The sequence below is a fragment of the Neovison vison genome, chromosome 5 (genome assembly GCF_020171115.1).
Source record: "Neovison vison isolate M4711 chromosome 5, ASM_NN_V1, whole genome shotgun sequence".
Classification (NCBI taxonomy): Eukaryota; Metazoa; Chordata; class Mammalia; order Carnivora; family Mustelidae; genus Neogale; species Neogale vison.
The window spans coordinates 75,630,001-75,644,363 of NC_058095.1; the positions used below are offsets into that span (position 1 = coordinate 75,630,001).

The window sequence follows — 14,363 nt, forward strand, 5'->3', positions numbered from 1 at the left end:
CCAAAAGGAGGACCCCGGCACGGGAAAGGCCATGGCCGACGCCCGCGGCCCCGGCCTCTGGCCCCCACCCCTCAGGGAGGTGGGGGCCGAAAACACGGGCGCGGGCAGTGAGCAGGAGCCGGCGGCACAGGCGGGAGCCCTGCCGGGCTTGGAGGAGGGGGAGGGGGAGACGGGGGGATGCGTTGACGCCCAGGGGCGGGCAGAGCGCGGCACGGCGCACGCACGCGGGGAGGCGAGGGTGGGGGTTGGAGGGAGCACAGGCACGAAGCCGGGGCGGCGGGCGGGGCGGGGGAGAGGGGGGGCCGCGGGCCACGGCCCTCGCCCCCCCCCGCACACCCCCAACGCCACAGCCACCGCCACCGCCCACGGGCACCGCCGCCCAGGCAACCTTCTCCTCCCCTCCTTCACCGAAGCCCCCGCGAGCAACCGCCGCACGGCTGCGGGGCCAGGCGACGGACGGCGCGGCGCGCCTGTCCGCCCTGGGCGACAACACCCCGTCGACCCCCGACCCACCGCGGGCTCGGGGCACACAGCGCGGCGTGGCCGCAACCCGGGGGAAAGCGCGCAGCGGCGGGCGGCGCCGCGGCGTCCCGCGGGCCGCCGCTGGGGCACGCGGCCCCGGGGCGCGTCCCCACGCGCGACTCGGCCTCGGCGCGAGCCGCCCCGACAGGGCGAAGGCCGGGATCGCCGGCGGGGAGGGAGGGGGCGGGCGCGGATCCCGGACGCGAGGCGGTGGCCCGCGGATGGGGGCCCCCCACGGCCTGGACGACCGCGGCTCCCTGCCGGGGGCACGGCGGCGACACCAACGGCGTTCCGGAACCGGGCCCTCCACCACGACGGGTCAACACCAGCGAGCGGCACGGGACCGCGACCCTCCCCAACACACAACCCCGGGCGACCCCAAGACCGCGTGCAGCGCGAGGGATCTCCCCCCAGAGGAACCGCGGCGGCCACGGCCCTCAGGCGCAAGCTCTCCTATTCCATTATTCCTAGCTGCGGTATGCAGGCGGCTCGGGCCTGCTTTGAACACTAATTTTTTCAAAGTAAACGCTTCGGGCCCCGCGGGACACTCAGCTAAGAGCATCGAGGGGGCACCGAGAGGCAAGAGGCGGGGACGGGCGGTGGCTCGCCTCGCGGCGGACCGCCCGCCCGCTCCCAAGATCCAACTACGAGTTTTTTAACTGCAGCAACTTTAATATACGCTATTGGAGCTGGAATTACCGCGGCTGCTGGCACCAGACTTGCCCTCCAATGGATCCCTCGTTAAAGGATTTAAAGTGGACTCATTCCAATTACAGGGCCTCGAAAGAGTCCTGTATTATTTTTCGTCACTACCTCCCCGGGTCGGGAGTGGGTAATTTGCACGCCTGCTGCCTTCCTTGGATGTGGTAGCTGTTTCTCAGGCTCCCTCTCCGGAATCGAACCCTGATTCCCCGTCACCCGTGGTCACCATGGTAGGCACGGTGACTACCATCGAAAGTTGATAGGGCAGACGTTCGAATGGGTCGTCGCCGCCACGGGGGGCGTGCGCTCGGCCCGAGGTTATCTAGAGTCACCAAAACCACCGGCGCCCGCCCCCGGCCGGGGCCGGGGAGGGGGAGGCTGACCGGGTTGGTTTTGATCTGATAAATGCACGCATCCCCCCCGCGAGGGGGGTCAGCGCCCGTCGGCATGTATTAGCTCTAGAATTACCACAGTTATCCAAGTAGGAGAGGAGCAAGCGACCAAAGGAACCATAACTGATTTAATGAGCCATTCGCAGTTTCACTGTACCAGCCATGCGTATTTAGACATGCATGGCTTAATCTTTGAGACAAGCATATGCTACTGGCAGGATCAACCAGGTAGGAGCGCGGTGAGGCAGAGACCTCCCGCGCCCCCCAGGAGGGGCGCGGCATAAGGTCTCCCGGTGGGCCGGACGTGCCGAGCACGGAGGGGCACACACGGTGGCGGCGGCGGCAGCGGCAGCAACCCCCACCACGGAGCGCAGGGGCCCGCAGCGTGGGCGAGCGGGAAGACGCTCCCCACCTCGCCACGGCCCTCCCCCGCCCGCAACGGCGAGCGAGGCTGACTGGCCAGGGCCCCGCCACCGCAGACGAGGGCGCACCGGGCGGCGGCGCCGCCGAGAGGCGAGGGACGGCTCCAACCCCCACACACACACCGGGGCGGCCCTGATGAGGGCGCGCGGGTGGGGCCGGGACGCCGGCTAGCCACGCCGGGGCCAGGGCCGGCCGGCGCCGCGCTCCCGCCGGGGAGGGGGGCGAGGGGAGCCGGGCCGGAGCCCGACCCCCCACACCAACCACCGGCGGAGGCAGCGCGCGGCCGCAATGGCCACAGCGGACGGCCGGGACCCGACCCGCTCCTGGGCATGCGCGCCGGAGCGAGCGGCGCACGGCGTAGGGCGGGAGCAACGGCCCCTCGTCGGCACACGACGACACCACCGCCGGGGCCGGCGGCGGCAGACACGGATGGGCAGCCGCAACAGGCCTGAGAAGCACCAGCGCGCCAAGGCGCGGCACCGGGTCGGCAGGCAGACGGGGGGAGGCCGCGAGACAAAGGCTCAGGCGGCAAAGGGCTTAGGCGTCAGAAACCGGTGCAGCCACGGGGGAAGAGGACCGCGGGCCGCCGCGAGGGAGCACAAGAGCCCCTCAAAAGGCGCCTTCCAAGGCCCGAGGTCGGCCACCGGGGCACACGGGGTCCCACCACCCAAGGCCTCCAGCACAAGGGCGGTCCCATGGCACCCAAGGACACCGACCCGGCCCCCGGCGGACCCTGGCCACCACGCGGGGCTCGGGACCCCGGCCACCACGCCACAGTCACGACCGACCCCCAACAGGACACTCTCCCACGCACACGACAACATCCCTCCGTGCCCCGCTCGACTGGACCCGCGCGGCCTCTCCTCCTCACCGGGGGCCGAGGCTCCTTGGCCCGGGGACGACACCCCCCAAAAGCCCCTTAGACGCCAGGGAGGGGACAACGCCCAACAGCGGCGAGGCCGGTTTCAGCCCCGAGGGAGCGGATCGAGGTCACCGCGCACCTTCAGCTGTCCAGGCAAGGCAGGGACAAGATAGGGGGGGAGGTAAGCGGCGACAGGGGGAGGGTGCCCAGCAGGCAACGGCCGACCAGCACGTGCGGAGCGGTTCGGGGGGAAGGGCGCACCAACGAAGGCATGAGCCGGGCCGCCAGGTAAACGTGCACGGGATCCCACCGCCACCAGCACGAGAGCGGTCCCGCGACGCCCAGGGACGCCGGCCGGCCTCAGCACCCTTGGCGCGCCTCCTCCTCCCCGCAAACCAGGCCCCACACCGCTGGGGCCCAACCCCACGGGACCCCCGCCGCAGGGGCCCGCTTAAAACCTCCGCCCGTCCGCCTAGTCCATCCCGGAACCACAGCCCCGGGGGGAAGCGCCCCCCAGGCGAGAGCGACCCGACCCGTGCCCAGACGTCACTGCCGGCGGCCACTCGGCACAGGAGCGGGCAACAGACACAGCCGCTCGCACGGCAACAGGGCAGGAGACGCACGCCCGCGGTGGAGTGGCCACGCACGCACGCACCCACACGCACACGGGAGCCCCACGTTCCAGACGCCGGCCAGGCCCGGCGGGATCCTCCCCCGACTCGGAGGGGGGAGGCGCAGGCCGCGGTAGGCAAGAGAGCAACCCTCGGCCCCACCGCGGGGCCGTCAGACCCCTCGCAGAGAGGGGGCTCTGCCCAAGACGCAACAGTAGTCACCCCGCATCGGTGGCCACTACGCGCAGAGGAGGGGCGGCAGCTGGGGGGTTCCGGTACCCCAAGGCACCCTCTCGGATCGCTAGAGAAGGCTTTCTCACCGAGGGCGCATCACCCTCACCCATTCGTCCCCCCGACCGAGCCCCACGAAATGGCGGGTCCCAAAGGCCTCCGAGGGCCTGGGGGCAGGGGTGGGTCTGCGGTAAGGGATAGGCACAGGGCAATCCTGAGCGCTCGCGGCCAGAGCCCGACAAGGGGACCACCTTTGCCTCTCCACACAGGCCATGCTCCCATCACCACCCAGAAGGAACCTCGTGCCTCCACCGGGGCCACGAGAGGAGCAGAGACGGGCACAGCATGCTGGGCAAAAACAGCAGCAGCCCTCGGCTGGCCAAGCGCCACAGCGCTGGCTCGGTCCGGCACGGTCACTCACACGCCCCACCAAGTCCTCTCCACACACACCCCCTGGCACGACGCACCAGGGGAGGAGGAGGTGCCCGCACCCACACAGAGGGGGGGCAGTTTGGGCCTCCCTCCCTTACCGGCTCCACCACCTGCTCTTCGGACACACCACCAACAGCGGCAGCCCGAGAGGTTCACTGGGAACAGGAAACGACGCCACCACTCGGCCTCAGGCACCTGAGACAACCTGGAGCGCTCCAGGGACACCACAGACGGCCAGGCGCCACGCACTCAGCACACCCAGGCGGTGAGCAGCGCAGCATGGGGACGGCCCTCCCCGCCACAGGGAGGGCCGCTCACCCCACAGGAAGCCAGGAGTTGCAAGCGAGAGTGTGCTCTGCGTCAGAGGGCCCCACACCCACAGGCGCCCTGAGGCGGGAACCGTGGGAAAGTGGAGTCGGGCCGGAGCCCACACCCCCCCACACCCTTTCTCCCTACCCCACCCATGGCAGCGGGTGGCAGAAGAGGAGGAGCGGGGGACCCGCGGGCAGAGCGAGAAGCGCGGTCCCATTTGCCATGAATGTCCGTCCCTCGTCTGACGCGGCTTAGGCCCGGCCCGGGAGAACACATCACCACATCAATCAGCAAAAAACGTGCCCAAGGAGGCCCCAGAGGGGGGAAACACACGGTGAGGACATCAACCAGAAGGACCTGCTTTCGAGCCTCGCCGGCACCCCCTCAAACCCAGGGCAAGGACAGCCAGGCAACCCAGGGAGAATGCCTGACACGCGCGTGGCACAGAGCCTTGTGGAACAGAACAGGGGTTGCCATGGCCACAGCCAGGTGCCTGTAGCTCAGAGCGCACGGGGTAAAGGACCCACGCCACCTGCCCACACAGCCCTCTGGTGCTGGAGACCAGAGGTGGCACCACAGCCCAGGCCACCTGGGGGTAACAAGAGCCGGCAGCGAACAGGCCCACTCAGACGGCTCAAACGAGCGAGGGCCGAGCCAGATTTGGCACCACAGCCAAGCCCAGAGCCCCACACGCACCCAGAGGCCCACATCTCTAAGGTAAGTCACTCAAACAGCGTGTCAGCACCTATCTGGCAACAAAAAGTGCTCCTTTCAGGGGACAAAATACCCACGCCATCAGGCGGGGCCTAGCCACAGGTCACCGGGAGCTCGTGGGACCATGGCCCGGCCACTGGCCCCAAACACCACTCCATTACCCTACACACACACACACACACACACACACACACACACACAGAGAAAAGGGGGCCCCCCCACGGAACCCCTAGGGCCATCTGGTCGACCCCCGGGAGCATGGGGAAGGGTGTAGCCGGGACCGACAGCTGACGCAAGGCGGGGTGGAGCGGTGTGGGCTGGGCCGGCCAGGGCCGGCCGGGATCGCCGGGGCCAGCCAGGGCCGGCCAGGGCACGGCCGGGATCGGCCAGGGCCGGCCGGGAGTGGCCGGGATATGCCAGGGCCGGCCGGGATAAGCCAGGGCCGGCCGGGATAAGCCAGGGCTGGCCGGGAGCGGCCGGGGCCGGCCGGGAGCGGCCGGGATATGCCAGGGCCGGCCGGGATAAGCCAGGGCCGGCCGGGATAAGCCAGGGCCGGCCGGGAGCGGCCGGGGCCGGCCGGGAGCGGCCGGGATATGCCAGGGCCGGCCGGGATCGGCCAGGGCCGGCCAGGGCCCGGCCGGGATCGGCCCAGGCCGGCCGGGAGCGGCCGGGATATGCCAGGGCCGGCCGGGATCAGCCAGGGCCGGCCGGGAGCGGCCGGGATCGGCCGGGGCCGGCCAGGGCCTGAACGGGAGCGGCTAGGGCCAGCCGTGAGCGGCCGTGAGAGGCCGGGAGCGGCCGTGAGCGTCCGGGCCGGCCGGGATCAGCTGGGGCCGGCCGGGAGCGGTCGGGGCCGGCCGTGAGAGGCCGGGAGCGGCCGGGAGCGGCCGGGGCCAGCCACAGCTGGGCAGGTCCCGGCCGGGATCGGCCAGGGCCGGCTAGGAGCGGCCGGAATCGGCCAGGGCCAGCCGGGGTAGCTCCTCCCCTGGTCCGCCTGTTGTCCCCAGGTCGGGACTTACAAAAATCAAGTTGTGAGGGTGGGGGGGGCGGACCTGCCGGCGCTCGCCTCCTCCTCTCTCTCCCCACCGGCCCTGGCCCTCAGGACTGCCCCAGGACCGCCCCAGGACGGTCACTGACTCCAGGCTGGGACTGGGAGAGGAGGCGAGGCGCCCCCGCACCCCGCAATGGCCGGACCTACACGGAGGTCGCGCCCGGTGCCTCCCCTCACGACGCGGCCTGGTCTGATCCCATCCGGTCCTATCCGGTCCGATCCGGTCCCCACCAACGCAGAGGGCCTCGGAAAACTTGGTGAGAAAATCGGGGGCGACGACCAGGACCCCACGCGAGCCCGCGGACGGAACCCTCGCGCCATCCACGGGCTTCCCCGCGAGGCTCATGCCGGTCCCCAACCGCCCCTGTGTGACACGGAATACGTGGCCTGACGACCGGCCAGAGCCACAGGCCGAACGGCGTCCTCGTGCCGCACGTGCACACCCTCTCCCTTTCTCCCAGGGGCGGAGGAGGTGGCACCGGCGGGGTGCTGGTCCACCCCTCCAGGCAGCCCCCAACACCCCTACAGGAGAGCGAGGAGGAAGAGGAGGACAAGGCGACAGCGCCACCGGTTTCCCCAAAAAACTAAGGGTTCAATCTCCCATGAGCCGATCGCGCCCTGACACCCCAGAGAAAACGGGAGGCTCCCTCTAGTGTCGACGGCTTCCCGGAACTGCAGCTCGGGGACCGCCACCAAATGCCATCCCTTGCCGATACCGCCCACGCTCCGGTGGGGAGACGCTATATAAAAGCGGCCGCCAGGTGGCGGCAGACAACCGCCGCGAAAGACACCGAAGCAGACCCCCCAAGCGCAGGGCCGTGAAGTCGCGTGGCCGGCCACCAGACCGCCCAATCTCGTGTCCCAGCCCACTTCGGAGGGGCGGGCGTCAGCCTCGGGAGCTCCCGGCAGGCACGGCGTGACTCCAGCAGCCCAGGGGAGACTTGAGAAACGCGCCCGGGCCGCTGCCGCTGGAAGAGGGGAGGCCCCGACTGCCCATGACACACACACGCACACACGCACACACGCACACACACACCCAGGATGAAAACTGTTCTCTGTCAAGCATCAACCCTGAGCACTCACTATAAAAGTAAATGAGGAAACGCAGACAAGAGAGAAATCAAGCAAATAATGTGACTCTGAAGGCTGGACACCTATTGAGTCGAGAGAATTGACCAAACACCGGAAACTGCAAAAGAAGGTTTTCCTTCCAAGTCAGTTCCTCCGTAGTTAGCTACACAACGTTCTTTCACCAGTATTTCCCCCAAGAGTGCGACGATCCAAATAAGGTTTCCCGGTGCAAAGTTCATGGGCGCAGACTTCACACCTGTGATTCAAGTACACGTCTTTCAGGGCACCTAGCTGGCTGGCTCGGTCCAGAGGATCCCCGAGGAAGGCGACTCTTGATCTGTGGGGGTCCTGAGTTCCAGGGCCACACTGGGTGGGTGTACAGAGCTGACAGGCCAAAGACATTTGAACTGATATGTCAATTTCAAACACAACATAGGAAACCAAAACAAAAATCAGAAATAAAGTCACCCCTGGTCGAATGCTTTTTTTTTTTTTTTTTGGTAGAGGCCACGGGAACCCTGTGATGTTGGCAGACAAAGAGACATGGTCAGTCCATCAATGAATCGATGGAACGGAACAGATACCCAAACAGATATGCCCAAGCCCAACAAAGGTTTCACCTGAGATGCCTAAATTATAACCATAACCGCTATTTCTGCTTCTGCACCCTCGCTTGCTAACCCATGAGGAGATGGAAAATTACCAGCAAACTTTCTATAGGCACTCTGTAACCACACAACCCCTGCCCAGAATTGAACCTGGCAGAGTGGCCGCTCCCGGACCCCCACCCGGCTCTGGGCCGAGAGATAACAGTCATCTGGCACCAGAGAAACCCCCACCCAGAACTGGACGTGACAAAATGACTGCTCCCGGACCCCCCACCCAGCTCTGGGTGCAAGAGAGGACAACCATCCGGCACCCCGCAGCTTGACAGGGAGACCCCGGCCAATCCAGAGGTGACACATACCCTAGCGGTGCCGACCAAGCAGTTTGAAGAATGACAGCCCTTTGACCTAACCAATAATCTGTTCCCAGCCTTTTCCCGCTCTGTAGCGCGCCAGTCATATTAGAGAGTTGCTGTTTGATTTTCCCGCGGTACGTAGTGATTTGTTAGGAGATACTATGATGTATGCGAAGTCCCTGCCTCCCCAAAAATAGTGCATAAAAAGTGCCGTGACCCATGGAGCGCCTTTGTGGCTCAGTGGGTTAAGCCTCTGCCTTCAGCTCAGGTCATGATCTCAGGTTCCTGGGATCGAGCCCCGCATCGGGCTCTCTGCTCAGCAGGGAGCCTGCTTCCCCCCACCCCCGCCCCCGCCTGCCTCTCTGCCTACTTGTGATATCTCTCTCTCTCTCTCTCTCCCTCTCCCTCCCTCTCTGTCAAATAAAAACATAAAATCTTAAAAAAAAAAAAAATGTGCCGTGATCCTGAGCTCAGGACCTCTTAGTGTCACCGGCAACGAGGGCGCAGAGGTCTGGGTTTGAACTCGTAATAAACGACCCTTGCTGTTTGGCTTTGACTCTGGACTCTGGTGGTCGTCTTTGGGGGGTCTCGGAATTTGGGCATAACACACCGATGCGCAAAGGCCATTCAAAGGAGGAGACATGGCCCACGTCCCCACGAAATCAGAGGATAGTCAGTCCAGTCATCAGACATCCACAGGCCCAACACGCAGGCAAGAAGGCAGACAAAGAAACAAGAAAACTGGGGGGCACCTGAGTGGCTCAATGGGTTAAAAAGCCTCTGCCTTCGGCTCAGGTCATGATCCCAGGGTCCTGGGATCGAGCCCCGCATCGGGCTCTCTGCGCAGCGGCAAGCCTGCTTCCCCCCTCTCACTCTGACTGCCTCTCTGCCTACTTGTGATCTCTCTCTGTCAAATAAATAAATAAAATCTTAAAAAAAAAAAGAGGGACGCCTGGGTGGCTCAGTTGGTTAAGCAGCTGCCTTCGGCTCAGGTCATGATCCCAGCGTCCTGGGATCGAGTCCCACATCGGGCTCCTTGCTCCACAGGGAGCCTGCTTCTCCCTCTGACTCTGTCTGCCACTCTGCCTGTGCTCGCTCTGGCTCTCTCTCTCTCTCTCTCTCTCTGACAAATAAATAAATAAAATCTTAAAAAAAAAAGAAAAGAAAAAGAAACAAGAAAACTGGGGCGCCTGAGCGGCTCAGTCAGCAAAATGTCTCTGCCTTCAGCTCAGGTCATGATCTCCGGGTCCTGGGATTGAGCCCCGCATCCATCGGGGCTCCCTACTCAGCAGAGACTCTGCTTCTCGCCCTCCCGCTCTCTGACCCTCATTCTGGATCCTTCGCTCCTTCGCCCGCCCTCCCTCCCTCCCTCCCTCCCTTCCTTCCCTCCCTCCCTCCCACCACCACCAAAATTCTTTTTGAAGGAGAAACAAAGAAAGAAGAAAGCTTCTATCCAAACAGCCAGACCTCACCCCTCCTACCAATGTGAACTCCAAACGGATCCCACACTTCCATGGGAAACAGAACACTGGAACACACGTGTGTGTGTGTGTGTGTCTGTCTGTCTGTCTGTCTGTGTGTCTGTGTCTGTGTCTGTGTGCCTGTGTGTGTCTGTGTCTGTGTGCATGCGCGCGTGTTGGGGGGGTGATTCTAGGGGGAGAGCTGGGGATCTAGTGCCAGGCAAAGAGGGTTTAAGACTGGACACCAAAGGCGCGATCCGTAAAAAATAAATAAATAAATAAATAAATAAATAAATAAACGGAGGGGTTGGAAGTCCCCAAAATTAAAAACCTAGGCTCTGTGAAACACCCTCTGAAGAAGACCCAAGAGCAAAGGACACACAGAGGCCTGGGGGATCAGCCAGGAGTGGGAGGTGGGGTGGTGGTGGGTGTTGCTCAGAGAGAAACAAAATGAGGAAACGCTCGCTCCCGGAGGTTGGATCTGGGTCACTAGGGGAATCTGGGTACAATCCATTCAGATGGGAAGTCTGCCACACGGCCCAAGGCAAGGAAGAAAACCAAGATTTTTAGGGTCAGGTCCCTTTGAGCAGGTCGTGTCTAATACAAGGCCCCCGACTCAGAAAACCAGCGAGGCAGTTTAATGTCTACTTCCAAATGGACATGGAGTCTGGGTTTGAGAGGCAGGGAGTCCATCCCTGATCATCCCAGAGGCGATTAAAAAATACAGAAGAACCATTAGCAACGACAAACTCTGCAGGGCCCAGGGTCGAACGGCAGAGAACCTTCCGATTTTCTTTTTTCTTTTCTTTTCTTTTTTTCTTTTTTTAAAGATTTTATTTATTTATCAGAGAGAGGGGAGGGGGTAGAGAGCGAGCACAGGCAGACAGAATGGCAGGCAGAGGCAGAGGGAGAAGCAGGCTCCCTGCTGAGCAAGGAGCCCGATGTGGGACTCGATCCCAGGACGCTGGGATCATGACCTGAGCCAAAGGCAGCTGATTAACCAACTGAGCCACCCAGGCGTCCCCCGATTTTCTTTTTAACACCCAGGCCAAGGAGCCTATGCGCAGGCACACTGCCACTGTGGAGGAGCCTCGGGAATGGCCGGAAAGAAAGGAGCCAGCAATGGCAGGACCAGGGATGGGGAGAGGGATTCCCGAGGAACAAGGACCCGTGAGCCACTTGAGTCTGGGTAGACTGCCCTGAAGGAAACCAGAACATGTCACCCCTGAAAGGTGCCCACTGTGGCACGTCGGTTATCTCAAATTCAACTCCTTGAAGACACAGCACCAACAAGAAGGATATGCCGACCCTTCTGGTCTTCATGAGACCAAGAGAGCCAACTCCCATGTGATAGGTACCTTCCCTGGAACCACGAAGCAGAAAGGCATCCTCCATCACCAGAGACAGGAGAGGGGAACCGGAGAATTAGGGTCTGAACTGTCCACATCGATAAAACTTCTTCAACCAGCCCCACCCCCACCCCCACCCCCGTCTTCCCGGGGCTGTCTTTTCCAAGCGGCTACCTGCCCCTTGCCCAAACCCCTTTTTTCTCATCCGTTCTTCACGAGTGGATCGAGTCCCTGTCTTGTCTGTCTGTCTGTCTTTCTTTCTTTCTTTCATTCTTTTTTCTTTTAAGATTTTACTTTATTTACTTATTTGAGAGACCGAGATCACAAGTAGGCAGAGAGGGGGGCTGGGGGGGAAGCAACCTCCCGGTCGCGCAGAGAGCCTGACGCAGGGCTCGATCCCAGGACCCGGAGATCATGAGATCATGACCTGGAAGGCGGAGGCCCAACCCGCCCAGCCACCCAGGCACCCCTCGAGTCCCTGTCTTTAGGTCCTTGTGAAGGCGCCCCTGTGCTGGCAAACACCTACCCACAGTTGGATGCCCTTCTCTAGGGAAGCTCTTCTGTCGGATACCATCCTAGGCCCAGCCACAGACCCTAAGCAGGTAGAGAAGAATGTGTGTCCACCACCACTACCAAACACCACCACCACCACCACCACCCCACCACCACCACAACCACCACAAGCATCCCCTCCCCACCCCCCCCAACCCAGTGGCAAGAATGTCCACCTGGAATGAATACTGTTTTTCTGAAAATAAATAAATTGGAAAAAAAATATTAAAAAAAAAAAAGAATGTCCACCTGGAACGTCACTCAGACCAGATGTAGAGAGCGAAGGCAAGAGAAATGAGGCAACAGCAAGGTCTCCTGACCACTTGTAACCCGCTGATGAATCCCTGACACACATACAGGGTGTAACACCCCTACAACTCCCTCAAGGATTTTGTTCAATGTTTTACCCGTGAGGATTTGCTCTAGTCCGTGTCACTTCACTCTGATAGCCACAAATGCCCACGAGATGCTAACATCCCTCTTCCAACACGTGGCCCACAGACACACATCTAAAGACACACGCTTTGCTAAAACAAAAGGGACTTACCTCACCTTGACAGGACGTAGCCCTGCAAGGTCTCAGAGACCTTGCTCGCAGCATACACACATTCCTTGGAGACTTACCTTATCCCTAACCCCCACTAACTGGAAACTGTATCACCAGTGACCCCTCACAATCCCAGCACAGCTCTTTCTGCCCACCAGGTCCTGTCCCCGTGCTGTCATAAAAGCACCTTTTTGCACCAAACACATCTCTGCAATTCTTTCTTGACCATTTCCCGGGGCAGCTCCACATCCGGTCTGCCTGTCTGTCCGGTTTTTGTGTTTGTTCCTTCGTGTGTGTGTGTGTGTGTGTGTGTGTGTGTGTGTGTGTGCGTGTTTAATGGGGCTTTGGTTTTAATTATTTATTTATTTACGTACTTACGTACTTACGTACTTACTTACTTACTTTCTTATTTTGATCGATTTTGTGTTCACAGCCAAATTCACTGGAGAATATGGCCAGTACCCGCAGGACACCTGCTCTGCCATCCCTCCCTGCTCACTGGCCCCGGCCCAGCCCCCCCAACACTCAGAGGCACAGGCCTGCTCCCTGAGAGCTTCCACAAGCCTATTGACCATCCGACCATCCGTCCATCCGTGGCAAAGCTGGTGTATCGCTTACAAAGGATGAATCCACACTGTGACATCATCATCAGCCACTCAGAGCCCAGAGTTTACACGAGAGTCCACTCTTGGCGTTATCCATTCTCTGGGGTTTTGTTTTCCTTTTTATAACGACTTTATTTATTTATTTGACAGAGAGAGAGACAGACAGACACACAGATCATAAGTAGGGGGAGGGGAGCAGGCTCCCCGCCAAGCAGAGAGCCCAATACGGGGCTCTATCCCAGGACCCGGAGATCATGACCAGAGCCAAAGGCAGAGACTTGACTCACTGAGACACCCAGGCGCCCCCCTTCTCTGGGTTTTGACAAAAGTATCTTACCACCATCGTAGCACTCTGAATAGTTCCACCGCCTTAAAAATCCTCTGTGCCCTGCCTAGTCACCCTACCCACCCACCTACCCACCCACGCCCCCCCCCCCCCCCAACACGCACCCTCCACGCCTGCCAAAACCCCTGGCAGCCGACAGATCTTGGTTTTCCCCTTTTTCCCTGCCTGCCTGCCTGCCTGACTTCTTACCTTCCTTATCATTAGTTTGAATATCATTGGCTTATTATGAAAGACAGACATGGAAATTACTAACACGAGGCAAGATTTCACAACTTCAGTGGACTGAGTAGTTTCACGTCACGGGATGCCATTGCAATAATGATTTATTTCAGTCTATATATTTTCTCAGAATGTCACGGTCTCTAAGTAAGAAAATAGTCCACGTCATCTAGAACTACCCCGAGGCCTCCATATTCTGGGAGAAAACATTTATCGCCAACTTTCAGGCCAACTGGTTGAATCTCTCCACCCTTTCCTTTAGAGCCTGACCAATAGCTATTCCTGTTGCTTAAAGTACTTTTCCTTGAGATTTTTCGGGGAGCCCACTGCCTCCTTTGGTTACAATTTTGGCTGCACTCCTTTGGAGCAAAACCTGGTCAAAGAGGGGGAGAAACCCTCTCCACACACCTGTCCGTCTATGACGCTGTCTGCTACAGTTCATATTCTGCTCTCCAGCCGACTGATCTCGTGACCCTCTCCATAGTTTGGCCTCCTTCAGCATGTCACATTGACTTGGAACCGTGAGGTAGGTGCACCTCTTCTGATTGGCTTATCTCAGTCAGGAATACACACGGAAGTTTCCCTGCCTGGCTCCCCACAGCTCCCCATAGCTCCATAGCTCGCTCATCTCTTTCCAAAGCCCCGAAAACCATTTAGTTCATGGCCTGGAGGTACCCCCACTCTCTGTATTCATTCTCCTCCTGCGGGACTTCTGGATTGCCTCCAGGTTCAAGCCATTACGAGTGAAGGGGGCGTGAACGTCTGCGTATAGGTTTCTGTGCAGACATCAGTTTTCAACTCATTTGGGTCATCGATACATACCAAGGAGCAGGATTGCCGTGTCGAACGGTAAGAGTATGTTTAGCTTTGAGAGGCCATCACCCATATTTCTGGCATGGGGGAGGGGCGGGAGCTGAGCGGAGGGCTGTGCACGGAAGGAACAAGGTCACGAAGGAGGGAGAATTCAAAGATGCTGGAAAGGAAGACGTCACCGGGGCACA

At 61.1% G+C, this 14,363-nt stretch overlaps 1 pseudogene; it reads right to left on the reverse strand.

Annotated features, from left to right (window-relative positions):
* Positions 1-13,471: 13,471 nt before the first annotated feature.
* On the reverse strand, positions 13,472-13,994 carry LOC122906884 (annotated as a pseudogene).
* Positions 13,995-14,363: the final 369 nt, after the last annotated feature.